Here is a 17,661-nt window from a genome sequence, read left to right as displayed (position 1 = left end):
CATTGCTCGTCCATCAAAAACTGTTGAAACCTTACACTTACTTCCTACCCTTCCTCCTCTTCCTGCCCCAAATGACCAGCAGTAGGAAGTGAGGCAAAACTTTTAGTGTAGGCATAAATGGGATTTTATTTTTAATGGAATATAAAATGGTTATAATACCTGTAAACTTTTAAAGTCATCCCATCCAGGAGGAAATGGTAAATTATATGACCCTCACTTTAAAATAATAAATCAAATAATTCCCAACCCTAAGAGCTACCTGTCTTAGTCTGTCCGGGCTGCTATAACAGAATACCATAGATAGGGTGTGGCTTAGAGGCAACAGAAATGTATTCCTCACAGTTCTGGAGGCTGGGAACTCCAAGATCGAGGCGCTGACAGATTCAGCCTCTACTGAGGACCTGCTTCCTGGTCACAGACCACCGTGCTCTCACGGTGTCCTCACATGATGGGAGGGATCAGGAAGCTCTCTTTCGTAAAGGAACTAACCCCATTCATGAGGGCTCTGTGACCTGATCACCTTCTAAAGCCCACGCCTTGGAATACCATCACATTGGGGGTTAGGTTTCAACATATGACTTCGGGGAGACTCAAACATTCAGTCTACAGCACTTTCTTTTTTTTTTTTAAGTTTGTTTTTATTTATTTATTCATTTGAGAGAGAGAGAGAGAGCAGGAGAGAGAGAGAGGAGGAAGGAGCAGAGTGAGAGGGACAATCAGACTCCATACAGAGCATGGAGCCCAACTCGGGGCTTGATCTCAGGATCCTGAGATCACGACATAAGCTGAAATGGAGAGTCGGACACGTAACCCACTGAGCCACCTGGGCAGCCCTCTGTAGCACTTTCTTAGACAATTCTTACAGGGATTGATTAACTAACTGAGATACTCACTGCTTTACTCTCTTCCTCTCAGCAGTCTAAGAGAATAGAAACATTTCCTTCACCAAACCACTGGCATAGCTCTCTGTGAAGACCAGATAGGAAGGGACCACTATCCTAACATTGCACCAATATTTAGGATGATGATCTTGCTTTCCTTTTTTTAAAAAAGTTTTTTATTAACATGTAATGTATTCTTAGCTCCAGGGGTACAGGTCTGGGAATCGCTACGTTTACACACTTCACAGCATTCACCACTTGCTTTCCTTTATTTTACCATAGTGTACTAAATAATAGAGTTCGGCATCATTTTAAAGTTCTTGCGACTGAACTGTCTGAGGATCCATCTGTGTGTATCTCCATGTCTTATTTCTTTTGCTCAATCTTTTTGTTTGCTGTATACACCTCTCTTTATTCATTTTCATTTGCATCATATTTCATTATACAATTCCCAATGTTTTGGGAATGAGCTGCTTTCCCCATTCTACTGCTGGTAAATAGTGAGCTACTTCTAGTCTGGGGTTAGTACGAGCAACCGGGCCAGGAACATTCCTATATACTGCTCCAGGGACACACGTACACAAGTTTCTCTAGGGCAGTGCTATCTGGTCGAACTTTCTGCAATGATGGAAATTTCTATATCTGTGTTGGCCAACTCAGTGGCCACCAGCCACATGTGGCTACATATATTTGACATATGGCCAATGCAACCGAAAAGCTTAATTTTTATTTATTTAATTTTACTTAATTTAAATTTAAATAGTCACCCGCTGCCTAAAGGCAACCACATCAGGCAGCACAAGTCCAAGGCTGTACATAACACTGGAATTGGTGAGTCATCAGTATGGCAACTCCGACTCTTCTAGATAATGCCAAACAGTTTCCAAAGGTCCTGGTCTGGCTATCCATGTATGTGCAGAAGAAAAATGGCAACTTCTCCAAGCCTCAAGTGGCAGCCAGACTTCTTCAGAGAAATATGGATGTTGAGTCTGCAGGAATCTCAAGTGATGCATTAATGTTGGTTTATGAATAACATGTTTTAGTGACATCTGCTAACTCCCTTAACAGGTTATAGTGAGTGGCCTTTACCATACTAAACAATGGAAAATATTGGGAATTGTACATCATTTGCCCACGAAATCAAAGAATGGATTCAAGTTTTGGGGTTAGGAAGATATCTGAAAGTGAACTAACAATCATTGGTATAGCAAAAGGAAACGTATGTCGGATCCAAAGCCTGACTTCCTATTTTGATGCTGCCTCTTGGTAGTGGTGCGCCTTTGAGAAAGCCGTGTGACCTCTGAGGCTCTGTCTATTCTCTCATCCATGGGCAGGCATTTGGTAGACACTAGGGATTTAAAGGCAAGACAAAGTCTCTGAAGTATCACACTGCGTACTTGAGGAGAAAGCCGTATGAAGTCTTTATTCAATCATCAATCTATTCAATTGCAGTAATGAGGATAAAAAAATCTTACACTAAGAAACAATCAGGAAGTGAAAAGAAAGCCAACAGAATGGTAGAAAACCTTTGCAAGTATCTGATAAGGGGTATAGCCACAATATATAAGGAATGTCTATAACACAACCACGAAAATATAAACAATGTGATTTTAAAATAGGCAAAAGATTTGAATAGACAAAGAAGTGTGTCTTTTGCAAAGAGGACACACAGATGGCTAGCACACACATGAAAAGATATTCAGCAAGACTAATGATGAGAGAAGTGCAGGCTGAAACCACAGAGAGATCATACCTCAGACACGTTAGGATGGCTACGATCAAAAGAATAGACTAACAAATGTTGGCGAAACTGGCATCCTTCATGTATGACTGGTGGAAATGTAAAATGGTACGGCCATTACAGAAGACCGTATGGAGGGTCCTCAAAAAATTAAGACTGTAATTGCTGGATGATCCAGCAGTCCCACTTCTGGACATATATCTTTAAGAACTGAAAACAATATTTCAAGGAGCTATGTGTCCCCCACCCATGTTGATAACAGCACTATTTGTAATAATCAAGAGGCAGAAGCAATTCCAGTACCCATCCACAGAAGAATGGATAAAGAATATGTGGTATGCACACACAATGGAACTTATGCTGACATTCTATTTATTTATTTAGAGATTCTTTTATTTTTATTTGAGAGAGTGTACTCACATGTTGCAAGTGAAGGGGGCAGCACAGAGGGAGAGAATCTCAAGCACATTCCCTGCTGAGCACAGAGCCTGATGCAGGGATCAGTCTCATGACCCTGAGATCACGACCTGAGCCGAAATCAAGAGTCAGACACTTAACTGACTGAGCCACCCAGGCACCCCTTATGCAGGCATTTAAAAGGAAATCCTGGCACACATTAGAACTTGAGGACACTATGCTAAACAAAACAAGCCAGATGCGAAAGGACAAACACCGCATTATTCTACTCGTATGAAATATCTAAAGTACTCAAGAGCACAGAAACAAAAGATTAAAAGGTGGTTGCCTAGGGCTGGGGAAAGGGAAAAGGGGCATTAGTGTTTAGTGAGTATAGAGTTTCAGTTTTGCAAGATGAAAACATTCTGGAGATCTGTTGCACAACAATGTAAATATACTTAACACTACTGAACAGCACTCCAAGATAGATAAGATGATAAATTTCATGTCAGGGGTTTTTTCACCACAATGAAAAGTTATCCCATGGGATCCTTGTGAAAATGAAGTAATTAAACAAGATACGCTGCCTGGTGGAGTACATCACATTTAACAGACATTTAACAGGTGCTCAAAGTTTCATTTCATATCTCCATACTCTTCCCAGAGCTCCCTAACTGGTACCCGTGCCATCAACCTCTCCCTACCACCAGTTTCCGTGCAACGCTGAACTCAAATGTCACTTTCATTAAGCGGCCTGCTCTAGCACTCTCACAGTCTGCCTGTGTGACCTGTGCAGGGTGTATAACCTTCTGGTGAATTCAGCATGGTAATGCACTTGACGTCTTTGAGCGGCACACCTAGTCAGTGCTCACTGACTGGTCTCCAACATGACTCTGATGGCTTTGGTGATTAAGCCCATGTTTCTGCACTCAGAGAAGGTCTTCTGTAACCTGGGTCCCTCTTACTTCATGTAACCTCGCTAAGCACACCCTGTTGACTGCCGACCCAGCGCCATTTCCTCTTTCCCCTTGAAAGAACCCCAAGTGCATCTATCCTCTGGATGGATTGTTTTCAGTTCTTAAAGATATATATCCAGAAGTGGCCACCCCCTTCCTCTGGGTGGGAAGGGGGTGGCCATGGGTTTTGGGAAAGTGGCCCAGCCCTAATCCCAAGGGGAGAACCACCGTTAGTCCTAGCCATCTCCTGGGCCAGTCACTGGCAGTGAAATGCAATTCACATGGAAATCTGCAAGGAGACCTCTGGTGAACGTATACTTAGCTGATAAAAGGATGATGGGGAAAAAGTCCTTTCTACCTCTGGGTATTGTCATGAACATGCTATACACTGCTGATAGCAGGATGAGATAAAGAACCAGGTCCTGGATGAAGACTTTGGATCGCCAAGGAAAGCATCCAGAAAGGGTCTGCCTCTAAACGCACATGGGAGATAATGCATCAGGGCTCCTTCTCAGCACAGCACACAGGTCATACTGGTTGTCAGCAAACTGAAACAGGTCTGAGCTGCTTTGCTAACAGCTGCTGTCCTGAGCCTTCTGTGTGTCTTGCTAGTACCCCTGCCCCTCATTCCTCCCCTGGAATTTGCTAGGCTTTCCCTTATCCCTCCACAATGGGTAAACTCTGGCCATAGCAGAGGACTCCAGGACCCTCCACCATCACCATCACCATCACCAGAGGCCATTCTGGTTGGTTACAGCATTAAAAAGTATGCTGAGAGACGCCTGGGTGGCTCAGTTGGTTAAGCCGCTGCCTTCGGTTCAGGTCATGATCCCAGGATCCTGGAATTGAGTCCCACATCGGGCTCCTTGCTCAGCAGGGAGCCTGCTTCTCTCTCTGCCTCTGCCTGCCGCTCTGCCTGCTTGTGTTCTCTCTCTCTCTCTCTGACAAATACATAAATAAATAAAATCTTTTTTAAAAAAAGTATGCTGAAACAGGTGTAACATTTTAAAAAATTAATTTTGTCTTTATTGTTTAAGCCACATGGGTCAGGGTCAGGGTTCACTGTTACTTGCAACCAAAAGCATGTTAATGGACCCTTTCTTACCAATCAGAGTAGCCCTTCCAGGATGGGTCTCTTCCACGTAGCTTAGCTTTTCAGCCTCCTATTCCCAACCAAATGAACCCTTTCCTTGATCCAGCTCCAGCCCCATCCAGCCAGTTTGCTCCCCGCTCTGTACAGCTACACCATATAGTGCCTATGCCACACAATTTTGCACTTAAAACATCTTGTATTATTTCCTAATTGCTCTGTATATACACGTGTATACAGAGCAATTAGGAAATCATGTGTATACACATTACTAATGTGTATACAAATAATGTGTATACGCATGAACATACACACACACACACACGTGTGTGTGTGTGTGCGTGTGTTATTCCCTAAGGAAACAGTAATATTAAGGGCAGGAGCAGAGGTATAACCCTGGTCTATCCCCCAGTAGCATATCGTCTGCAGACTTAGAATGCTATTCAATTCAGAAACACACACACACACACAATGAGCAAATGAGTAATACAGCTACTGTTGATTTTCATTAACTTTATATTTGTTTCTAGGGGGATTTGTTTTTATTTTATTTTATTTTATTTTATTTTATTTTGGTGGGGGAATCGGTGTTGGAAAAATAAATCTAAAGTATGCAAGTCAATGTTTGTGGTAAAAATGGACTCCAAGCTCTCCAACCTCCCTTGTGACCTCAGAGCACACTTCACGTGGCCAAAGCCTCTCTAAGAATGTGACATGAACGATACATAAACCAGAGCTCCAGGACGGCTCTGGATGGCATATCATTCTGCTGTCCACATCTTCTACTTCAAAAAAACCACCACCACAGAACCCAGAACAGACTCAGGGCGTCAGGGAGCGAGGGAACCAGCCGCCAGGGCAGCCTGGCTGTTCTTGGGGTGGGGTTGGGGATAGGGGGACAGTCAGGCCACAACAGCTGTTGCCCTCAGAACTAGAGCAGAGGGCTGGCAATCACATCTACAACTTTCCACTTTCCCCTGGCCTTCCTGGAATTGTGAGCGAGAGAGAGCATCTCAAACCCCTTCAAGAAGCCTCCAACAGGCCATTGGGAAGTGGACCCCATTTCCACAGCAGGGGCATAGACCCTGTGACCGGCCTCCCCTGAGCTGGGGACAACAGTCATGGCCAGGAGGTGCTTCAAGGCTCTCTCAAGGGCCTAGATTTCTGGACCTTCCTGGCCTGCTTCAGGGAGGTGACGTGATAGTGGGGAGCACGACTACCAAGAGGGGGCTGGGGGGCCAGACCACCAAGACTGCCAAGCTTGGTGCACTTTCCACTCCTTCGGACGTCCGGGAGCACTGGCTGCGCATGTTCCTAAATGCCAAGGAGTCCCGATGCGTCCCGCCCCACCCGTTCACAAGCACCGGCAAGCCTTCTCTGAGGTCTTGTCTGGGGACACGTGGGTCGCCGCCTCCACGTGACCGCAGCACGCGCCCCGGCAGCGCCACGGGCCCCACCGGCGCCCAGCCTCCAGCTGCAGCAGCCCAAGCGTCCCAGAGACATCTGCTCTGATTCCCACTCCCCTCAAAACACCTGGTTCTGGAAAACAGACTCCTGCGCTTGCTGGGCTGCTGATACTGGCTGGCTCATCGGCACCCGTGAGGAGCCCAGGGCTCCTGGAGACGCGGCTGGACCAGACAGTGCCCGCCGAGGCTGGGCGGGGCCTCCCTCGGACTTGAAGATACAAGGAGCTGAAATCCCAAACCCCAAATACAGCCATTCCTTTTCTGCACTTGCCTTCTTGTAGGGACTTGCTCTTTCTTTGTTAACCAAAATGTTTTCCCATTGTTAAGGTTGTTGGATTTTTTTTTTCCCTCTTCCTCCAGACTGTCCTGTCCGCAGCAGGCGTGTCAAGTCAGAGAGCTGGATTTCCATCTCTGAGACACCTTGAGAAGCTGCTTCCTTCTGCAGAGCTGCGCCCCGAGAACTGCTGTTTGTGGCCCATCCCCAGACTTCAGAGGCAGGACCAGTTAAGCCCACTCTGGCCCACCCCGGGGACCCAGACCCACTCCCCAAGGTATAAAGTATCTCAGAGAGCCGTGGGAGGGTGAATCCAGCCGACGCCCAGGACGGCTCACTGCTTTTTCAGTGAGGACGCTTTCTTCCCTGGCGGCACAGGCTAAATTTAAGCAGCACCCATCATGCGTACTCACTCTGAAACTGGAGAAGCAGGATGGAAGGTGGGATCCTAACCAGAACTGGGCTTTCCAGCAAAAGGGAGAGCTACTGGCTTTCTACCTCTCACTGAGCTATAAAACAGCCATGACTGAAACCGAACAGCCAAAAAGCAAAATTGAAAACCAACTGAAAGGGGCGCCTGGATGGCTCAGTGGGTTAAGCGGCTGCCTTCGGCTCAGGTCATGATCTCAGGGTCCTGGGATCGAGTTCCACATTGGGCTCTCTGCTCAGCGGCGAGCCTGCTTCCCTCTCTCTCTCTCTGCCTGCCTCTCTGTCTACTTGTGATCTCTCTCTGTCAAATAAATAAATTTTAAAAAAAAAAAAAAAAAGAAAGAAAAGAAAAAGAAAACCAACTGAAAGAACCCAACCCACAGCTCTACTGGAGAATCCCCGTTACAGCCTGGCCCACAGGCCCAGACGGACTCGCGGGGTTGGGGGGCGGGGGGCGCCGCCCTCTGCGCAGCTGATCTCCCAGCCTCCGCTGCACAGCCCACCCTCTGGGGTGAGCACGCTCTTGGGCACCTGGCTGGAAGGCCAGCTTCTCCTAGCCAGCTGCTGGGTGTGGGCTCCCTGAAGCAGCTCCACCTTACCCAGGAGCGCAGGCTGCGATCCCATGCCCCAAACCGGGAGCGGTTTCCTAACTGGATGAGCAGGTCCCCGAAGTTAACCGACTCCTCCCACTGTTTTAAGGGAGGGCAGGGCCGACCCCAAGTAAAACTGTGAAGTCAGTAAGTTTGGCTTCTGGACTCCTCCACCCTCCCCGCTCTGCACCTTTCCCACTTCCCACCACACCCCAATGCCCTGCACCTCATTAAAATCTGCTCAACAGAAATTAGCCTTTTACAGTTGGGTGAGAATTGGTCTCGAATTGAAATAAAATCCCTCACCTGCTCTTAAAAATACAGTCCCAGAAGCAGTGTTGGTGGTGTAGGTCATTTCCTCGGAGATCCCCCTTCCTTCGAGGGCTGTGCCACCGACGCCACGACCACTGGCTCTGGAGATCTTGGCTTTGAAGTTCCAACTTATCCTGTGTGTAAATAAAATATTTATTTTGGGAGAGGGCACCAGAGCAAAACTGTGGCGCTGTCAGTCCACTTGCATTCGAACTTCCTAGAATTCCTCTGGGAAACCAGCAGCGATCCCTTCCTAAGAGTCCAGCATTGGACTTTTCCCTGATACCACATTTGATTTTCGTATCATCTTCCTTTCAGGTGAAGGAACAAGTTCAGAAAGTTCGGTTTGTTCATCCTCTGAAGATCACTGGTGGTGGCATTTGAACCCATCAGGATTTGTCTAACTTTGCAAGTGTGGTGCTTAGAAATGCAAAAGCCTCAGCAATCACCTGGTCCACTGGTCCTCCCCATTCTGGAGCTGAGCAAGACAAGAGCTTACGGCAAATGACTTGCCCAAGCTCCCTGGTCCTTTGCCCAAAAGCTCGGGACATTGAGCCAGGCAACAATTATCTATCTGCCCGTAGGTTTTTGCTGTGGTGACCTCTTCCTTCCTCCGAATGGCTTTGCCATAAAATCATAAAAAGATTTTATTGATAGGACTGCATATGCTCCTTACTGAAACCATTTCGAAATTCTTCATAGATGGGGTATAAAGTCTAAATAAAATAAGGAGGAATATTAGGTCCCAGACTAGAATTCAGTTTCTTAATTCAAATCTGGGACAAGAGTTACAGCACGTGGCCGTCTACGGATACCTGCAGAAGATGAACAAAACGAAGAGGGAAGCAGGTTTCCTACTTGTTTCTGGATACAGTACTGTAACTTCATGTATGCTCTCCCAGTATGGCTTACATTTCCCAAGAGAAATCCTATAGCCTCTACTCCTTCATTTTATAGGAAATGGGCACCTTTTAGGAACCACATGAGAAAAGTAACCAATACTTGCTTTTTCTTTTTTTTTTAATATTTTATTTATTCATTTGACAGAGAGAGACCACAAGTAAGCAGAGCAACGGATGGGGGGGGGGGGAAGCAGGTTCCCTGCTGAGCAGAGAGTCCGATGTGGGGCTCGATCCCAGGACCCTGAGATTATGACCTGAGCTGAAGGCAGAGGCTTAACCCACTGAGCCACCCAGGTGCCCCAATACTGACTTTTTCTTATTAAACATTTATTGTGTGCTAAAGGGCCTATCTGCATTTTATCTCATTTAACCCTTACTTCAACATAATGGATACTATTATCCTACAATTTTCAAACAAAGATCCTGCCACACTGTCCTCACTAGCAACGGACTTTCAAATACAACTATGATGGTCCACAAGGGAACCTCAAGTTAAACTCAGGGCACAACTTCCTGGAGCATTAATGTTAATTAATTATCATTTTAAACTTTCAAAAAAGTTTTTAGCAGAATTTAGTATGAAGTAGGATATAAAATTCACATGTTTTTTTATTTTTTGTTTTTTGTTTTTTTTAAGCCAACACAAGAGATTTGAAAATGTCATGTCTGGTGGCAGTGTGGAAAGCAGCTTGGGGTCATGTTCTTCTGTCCCAGGGAGTACCTGCAGGAGGAAAGTGTAAGGAGCACATTAAAAAGCTAACAAAATACTGTGAGGAAAAAACAAGTATTTAATGCCTCCTTATATTCATTTATTAAGAAGTCCCATTTTCCCCTCACGCATTATATATATTATCTGTATTTAAACCAAGTGGAAGGGCAATTTTTCTTCAGAAATAATAAATATTCCTAAATACGGAATTTTTAAAATATCTTCTAGAAGATTGATTTTGACAGATTTGGGGGGAGCCCTTTGCTCATTCCTTCCTTTGTAGGTTGCTCTGTCCTGCACACCACATATTCATGTATACATTTTAAAATTTTCTACCCCACAAAATATAGGTGAAATTAATTTTAATCTATTTTCTCTGACCCAATATACTGCAGTCCCCCTGGCCTGTATCCACAGGGAAGACATTCCAAGACCCCCAGTGGATACCTGAAACCACGGATAGTACCAAGCCCTGTATGTATCCTTTTTTCCTACGCGTGCGTGCGTATAATAGGTTAATTTATAAATTATAAATTAGACACAGTAAGGGATTAACAATAATAATGCTGTAACAGAAGTTATTTGAATGTGGTTTCTCTCCCTCTAATATCTTATAGTACTATATCACCCTTCTTATTGGGATAATGTTTGATGTTAATAATAATGTTTGATGATAAAATGTCATGTGAGGAGAGGGAGAGAGGTGAGTGACTCAGGCACTGTGACCCAGTGCTAAGCCACTACTGACCTTCCAAGGATGCGTGGGAAGGAGGACCACCTGCTTCTGGACTGCGGTTGACCACGGGTAACTGGAACCACAGGTATGGGGCCGGGGGTGGGGGGTGGCTACTGCATGCAAAAGGTTAGCATTTCAACGTGTAATCAATATTAAAAAGTTACTTTACATTCATTTTACATTCCTCTAGAGTGTCACTTTACATTCTTCTTTTTCCATACTGAGTCTTCAAGATTCAGTGTGTAATTTTGCACTTATAATCCCGCCCAGCCACACTGCAAGGGCTCAACAGTCTCCTGTGACCAGGGGCGACCACAGACGCAGCTCTAGGACTCGGGAGTCCTCATCACTCCAATACCTTCCTTTCATAGATGGGAAAGCTGAGGCCCAGGAAGAGAAAGTGAGTCCCTAGCAAGTTCACGGCATGCCAGACTCCCAGTCTAAGACTCTTCAGGAGTCTGTGTTTGTGTGATTGTTACTCTTTTCGCAAAGCCTGGGTGCTGTTTTTTTTGTTTGTTTGTTTTAGATTTTATTTATTTATTTGACAGAGGGAGAGATCACAAGCAGGCAGAGAGGCAGGCAGAGAGAGGAAGAAGCAGGCTCCCTGCTGAGCAGAGAGCCCGATGCGGGGCTCGATCCCAGAACCCTGGGATCATGGCCTGAGCCGAAGACAGAGGCTTTAACCCACTGAGCCACCCAGGTGCCCCCTGGGTGCTGTTTTAAAGGAAAGCAACTCCTAATTGAAGGAGCTACAACTTCTGGGAAAAAAGCTACTCCTCAGTTCTTTAAGAGACCAGACTCAAAACTCAGCCACCAAACATGCACCTGCTGTCAACAAGATGGGTTCGTTTAACCCTTCTTGAAGGGGAATGTAAAGAGATGACTTGACCGGTCCTGTGCACCCTGGGCAGTCTGAAAGTTCTGGCAATCAGCAGCCCAAAGGCTTTTCATGCGGCTTAAAGGACGGGTTAATAATTAGAACTCAAGAGCACAGCTCCCTCTAGAGGAGCAAACGTTATTGCAGGGACAACGAACAGAACTCTTATCAGGAAATTGACAGGGCACACAGTAAGAAAAGGGGGCCTTGAGATCATGCTTCATATAAAAAGCAAACCTGCCTTGTGTGTAACTGGCCCCTTAAACCCATTGACTGTATCTTTCTCTTTTAAGATATGGCATTCTAGCTTGGTGACTTGGCTTTGAAAGTTCTTTTCTAAATCATTGATCTGCTACACTTTTTTAAATAATGGAATTATAAAGAAAAAAGTCTTATGACTACCTGGTCTGACTCTCAGTCTACAGATGAAAAATTTCCTTCCAAAGGAAAGTGACTCACCCTTTCTCCCACCAAGAGAGGGTTCCCCTCAAGCAAGACTTGACAATGTTTACGTGGTGGGGCAACAGGAGACAAGCTCCCAAGTAGGAGACTCCTGCCAGTACTGGTATCATTTTATGATGAACCATGTTGGGCAGGACCAAAAAGCAACAATCATGCCAGTGTCTTGCAGCTGGAAAACTATTTTATGCCCTGTTGAAGAAAAGGATCAGGACGGTGCTTCCCTGGGGTAGTTGTCAGCCTGTCAAATAAGCAGAGGTCTTGTTTACACTCACAACCACCTTTTTTTTTTTTAAAGATCACACGTAGGCAGAGAGGCAGGCAGAGAGAGAAGGGGAAGCAGGCTCCCTGCTGAGTAGAGCCCGATGTGGGACTCGATCCTAATACCCTGAGATCATGACCTGAGCTGAAGGCAGAGGCTTAACCCACCGGGCCACCCAGGTGCCCTCACAACGACCTTTTAAGATAAATTTATTGGGCACCTGAGTGGCTCAGTCAGTTAAGCGTCTGCCTTTGGCACAGGTCATGATCCTGGGGTCCTGGGATCGAGTCCCACTGTGGTCTTCCTGCTCAGCAGGGGGCCTGCTTCTCCCTCTGTCCACCATTTGTGCTCATGCTCTTTCTCTCACACAAAAATGAATAAATAAAAATCTTTAATAAGATAAATTTATCTTAAAAACTCTCAGTGTATATTTGGGAAGAGATGGCAAACTGTGTAAATTCTAAGCCTTAGTTTCAAAGACTCCCACTGTCTTATATTGTGGTGATTTGGGATTGAATATTTCATTAGTCAGTTGAATTTTGGCTGAGCACTTTGGAATGGTCAGATGGTCTCACATGGTCAAAATCAAAATAACAATCTAGTTTAAAACCCATCACTTCCATCAGCTTGAGTGCCACGGGGGCCTCCAGACAAAGCTCAGGTCAAACACCTTAAAATGGACACCGCTGGTCAGGGTAGGGCTAGAGAGGTGCAAATCAGTCCACATCAACTTCTACTTTTCACTGCTACAAACATGCGGGGTGCGTATTGATGTAATACCTTCTTTTGTTTTTTAGAAACACAACCTACTAATCACTTACGTATTTACTGAGCATTTACTGTGTTCCAGATAGCATGCTAGGTGCTGGGATACAAAATTGAACAAAGGTAAACATCCTTGCCCTCATGAAGCTTACATTCTAGTCGGAGCTTGGGAGGTGAGTGAAGACACGATACGTCTATCTGTAAATTCAATACGTAAGTTTGTTAGAGGAGCCCTAGAAAAATAGTGTGGAGAAAAGGCAGCACAGGTGTGTAGGGGCCGCCGGGAAGGGGGCAGACTGCAATTCCAAACCGAGTGATTAGGACAGACTCTCTGAAGATGGAATCGTATTTTAAAACAAGGATCGGACTTGGCAGAGCTAAAACTTCCATTAGTCTTTGTTCAATACACACGTCCTCGAACTGCATCCTACTAGCAGCATCTGGATTTCAGAGCCAAAAGGTCATCTCAAGGGACACCAAGCAAGTGCAGCACCAGGAAGGCGTTACAATTCATATATAGACACTGCTATTATGTGAAAAACCTCGATTACTCAGCTTTAGCAGTTATTGATGTTCTGCTGATCTTGTTCTGTCTACGGTAAGGATAGGGATAAAGATGAAGCAAGTTGGGTTCAGGAGGGAGACAAACCATAAGAGACTCTTAATCCCAGGAAACAAACTGAGGGTTGCCAGGGGGAGCAGAGTAGGGAGAGGGTGGCGGGGTGATGGACACTGGGGAGGGTCTGTGCTATGGTGAGTGCTGTGAAGCGTGTAAACCTGATGATTCACAGACCTGTACCCCTGGGGCAAATACTACACTATATGTTAATTTAAAAACGAAAAAAAAAATGGGTGTATTTTCAAGCAATCCCAGACATATTTGTTTAGATGCATACAGACTTTAGTCCATAGGAGGCACAATTTTTAAAATGGAACATACTACTATCCTATCTAATAAAATTACAATTCTGTCCTATCATCTGATACCTACTCCATTTTAAATATTTTGTCTAACAAAAAAAAGTATTTTTGAAAAAGATTTTATTTGTCAGAGAGACAGAGAGAGAATAGAGAGAGGCAGAGGCAGAGGGAGAAGCAGACTTCCCGCTGAGCAGGGAGCCTGATGTGGGACTCGATCCCAGGACCCCGAGATCATGACCTGAGCCAAAGGCAAGCGCTTAACCAACTGAGCCACCCGGGCGTCAAAAAAATCCATCTTTTTACAACTGGTTTGCTCTAATTGGGATCCAAACGAAGTCCCCAGCGCTGGGACGCAGGTCTCTTCGACTGCTTTCACGTTTTGCAATAGCTCTTCCTTTTTCCGAGACAGACCTTTTCTGACTTGGATTTGGCGAACGAATTGCTCCCAGCATCAGTCATCCCGTCCCTGTGAGCCGTGTATTTCCTGTCACTGCTGCTGACATCAGGAAGCTCCCTGGATTCGGGTTCGGTGGCTTCTGCAGGAGGCAAGGGAGTTCACAGGCGGTCATGTGTGCTTCTCCCTAGACCACAACAGAAGCCCCCACGTGCCTGGCTGCTCCCTTTCCAGTGACTGAGGTGTGAGTAACAGCCTCCCCAGGCTGCCTGCAGCTCTCCTCAGCGTCCCTCACACCAACTCTGTGAGGTGGGTACAGCTACTGTCCCCACCATAGTCATGGCGTTTGCCTACTTAATGGAGCAGGTTCTGAGAACCTGAAGCCACCAACACCACCAAGGAGCCTGCACCTGAGCTCAGAGACCCCTTCACATCTTTCTAAGTCCTGAAATACTCCCGCGGGGCCTTTCGGAACTCCTGGTCAGACACCAGCAAAAAGCCCTGTGTCCTCGGCGTCTTCTCTGCGGGTTCCCTCTTCCTTGTCCCATTTATACTCCGGCTCTCCCGAGGTCACTGCTTGCCCTGCCACCGTGAATCTCAGGTCATCGGACACCACTCACCTCCCGGGGGCAGGCATCGATGCCACCCCCTCCTGGCCCACTTCCCTTCCCACCCTGAGGATTCAAGCAGGGCCCTTACTGATGCTCTAAAGCGAGGCCTGTCCTAACACAGATGGCCCTGCCAAGACCTGGCCGCAGGTCTTTGACCTTCCAGTCTTCAGTGCTCGTCTGCTCCCTTCCTGCGGCCACCAACAGATGTCACACCAAGGGCAACCCTCCACGAGCATGACCTTCAGTATCTCTCACCTCCTCTCTTTCCAGCTTCTGCACTCCAGCATCCTGATTCCAACAACTCTTTGGCCCCAAGGATCTTTTTCACCGACAAATCTAGAACCCCATGACGTTCACATACAGGATTTGTGAAGGCTAAAATTTCACCCAAAGTAGATGAAGTTGGTCAGCCTTTAAACAAAATTACTAAGTAGCACTAATGAGACATGGAAACCTCTCTAGAGAGCTAGAGATAGCTCTGCTCGCACATTAAATGACCCCCTTACTATTCTGGGGAGAAAAAAAAACCTGAGGACAAGGACAAGGCTGTGTGATTAGACTAGCCATAGGAAAACCACCTGCTCATAATCACAGCCTGCCAGCACTCAAAGCAGGATGTGGAGTGATGCAGAAAGTGAAGGAAAGGAAAGCCAAAAACCAGTCAAGAATTCCATCAATTCAAATTTTGGTTCCTCACATTCAAGTCCAGAGGTTTCCACACCACTGTCAACGGGGACTGAGATCTCTGGAGGACACAGATGCAAGAAAGGCATCTTCTCCTTTGGAAACTAGCTTAAATGATTTGATAACCCTGTCCTACAATTTCCCCTGGGACAATTTTTTTTTTTTTTTTTAAATCTGTCAGAGAGAAAGAGAGAGAGAGAGGGAGCGCACAAGCAGAGGGAGCGGCAGGCAGAGGGAAAAGCAGGCTCCCTGCTGAGCAAGGGAGCCCAATGTGGGATTCCATCTCAGGAACTTGGGATCAAGATCTGAGCCAAAGGCAGATGCTTAACCAACTGAGCCACCCTGGCGTCCCTCCCTGGGACATTTATAAAAGCCTTTTTATCCAAGGCAACATAAACTCAAAGGCTATGGGAGTTAAAAACTGCAAGCCAAATGTAGGGAGTGTGGTAACTCAATCTGATTGGAGACAAAACATAAAGAGCTCCTGCTTCCTGATGGCCCATGGTTGAAAACTGTGTCCATCTGATGTGGTCACCAAACATCTTCCTAGGAAACTAAACTTTGAGAAGCTGCTGATCCATGCAACTCTTTCATCATCAAAAAGTAACCCCCAGAAATTAAGGCAACTCTGAATAGGCATGGTCTCTATTTACTACGTACAGACAACGAAAAATTAGAGAACCTGTCAAGCTTTTGAAAATGAGGGATTTTAATGTCCTCATTTGGAGTCATGACATTAGAGTTATCCTGAAACTGAACTTTAACCGGCTTTTAGAAGAATTTTTTTCCAACTCTTCCTTTTCTGAGTCGAAAGATTAATGAAATCACAGCCACAAAATCAGGATGGGCCTGCTACCAAGAAACAGCAAGCTGCTTGCACCGAATTCAGTAGAACATTCATGAGAAGAAGAGATGGTCTCAAACAACTTAGTACCAAACCACAGAGTTTTCCAACCTCTTGAGTCCATCTCCATCGAGTAGAGACAAAGCAGAAGGAAACCTGACAGCGGCCCAGAACCCTGGGTTCCCATTTGGTCAGACTGAGGCAAAAAGCTGCCACAGTCCACGTCTCTTCACTGCAAGGCCACGTTCAGATGCTGGGCCGGTGGAAGTTCTGTGCCCAAACTGCTTTAGCAAAGGAAGAAGGACAACTAGAGTGGCACAGGAGAGATCTGTGATTTTGTGCTTTAAAGAACTGACCCCAATTTCTCACAGTGAACAGAAACACATTATGTGGAAGGGTTAAATATCAACAAAATAGGACAAGAAATCAGACACATCGACAACAGACAAAGTTATGTCCCAGCCTTTGAGTCAAGACCCAAACCCCACCTCCCCAGAAGGAAAGTAACTGTACCAATAATGAATCCGTGGGCACTTCAAACCTGCAAGCACTCAAAATTCAACTGCAGTCAAAGTCAGCAAGTAGCCCTCTAGGTTTGCTTAAGAATAGGCTCCTTCTTCCAAGCCTTCGGGTGAGAAAGACAGGAACGGGGAAACACGGTTTCAAACAAGTTTCCCAGGAAGATCAGCAGTGGTTACTGGTTGGTACAGCCTGCAGCCCTGAATCCAAACAAGGAATGGCCTATCAGCAAGACAGTTATCAGAAGAATGTTCCTCAAATTAGAACCCCCCAACAGTCCCAAATTTTGGGGTCTTACAAGCCACTTCCTCCCCGCAGTAATGCCAATGAGAATGTACTGTTCCTGTTACCTTGCTGACACTACTTCTACCCAGGAGACGTGGATTACAAACTCTGTAACTACATTAGATTCAGCAAAAGAGAACACTGAGGAGCTTGACCCCCCAAACACACCTTGTCCGAGAGGAAGATCAAACACATACGAAAAAAGGAAGATCCTGAACATAAAATCCCTGAATGCGTACAGGATGGCTAAGTCGGTTTCTCTCTGGCTAACTGTAGACTATTTCAGAGGGGCTACTGTTGTAGTTCACTGAAATTACACTTTGGATTTTGAACTTTTTTAAATTCAGGAGGGGAGGAGAATATGAACAATAATAAATACGACCTAAAATTTTAAAAGCTCAGCTGACCGTGCCCCGCCCTCCCTAGTAGCCCACCAACCGTAAAACAACCAGGTGCAAGCTTCAGTTTCAGGGAAACTAAATTTATTTGTAGCAATTGTTTCTGATGCAAGGGCTAAAGTAGGATTTCCAACAGAAAATATACAGTAAGAAAAATTTA

The sequence above is a fragment of the Meles meles genome, chromosome 5 (genome assembly GCF_922984935.1).
Source record: "Meles meles chromosome 5, mMelMel3.1 paternal haplotype, whole genome shotgun sequence".
NCBI classification, from domain to species: domain Eukaryota; kingdom Metazoa; phylum Chordata; class Mammalia; order Carnivora; family Mustelidae; genus Meles; species Meles meles.
This window is presented reverse-complemented; position numbering follows the sequence as displayed.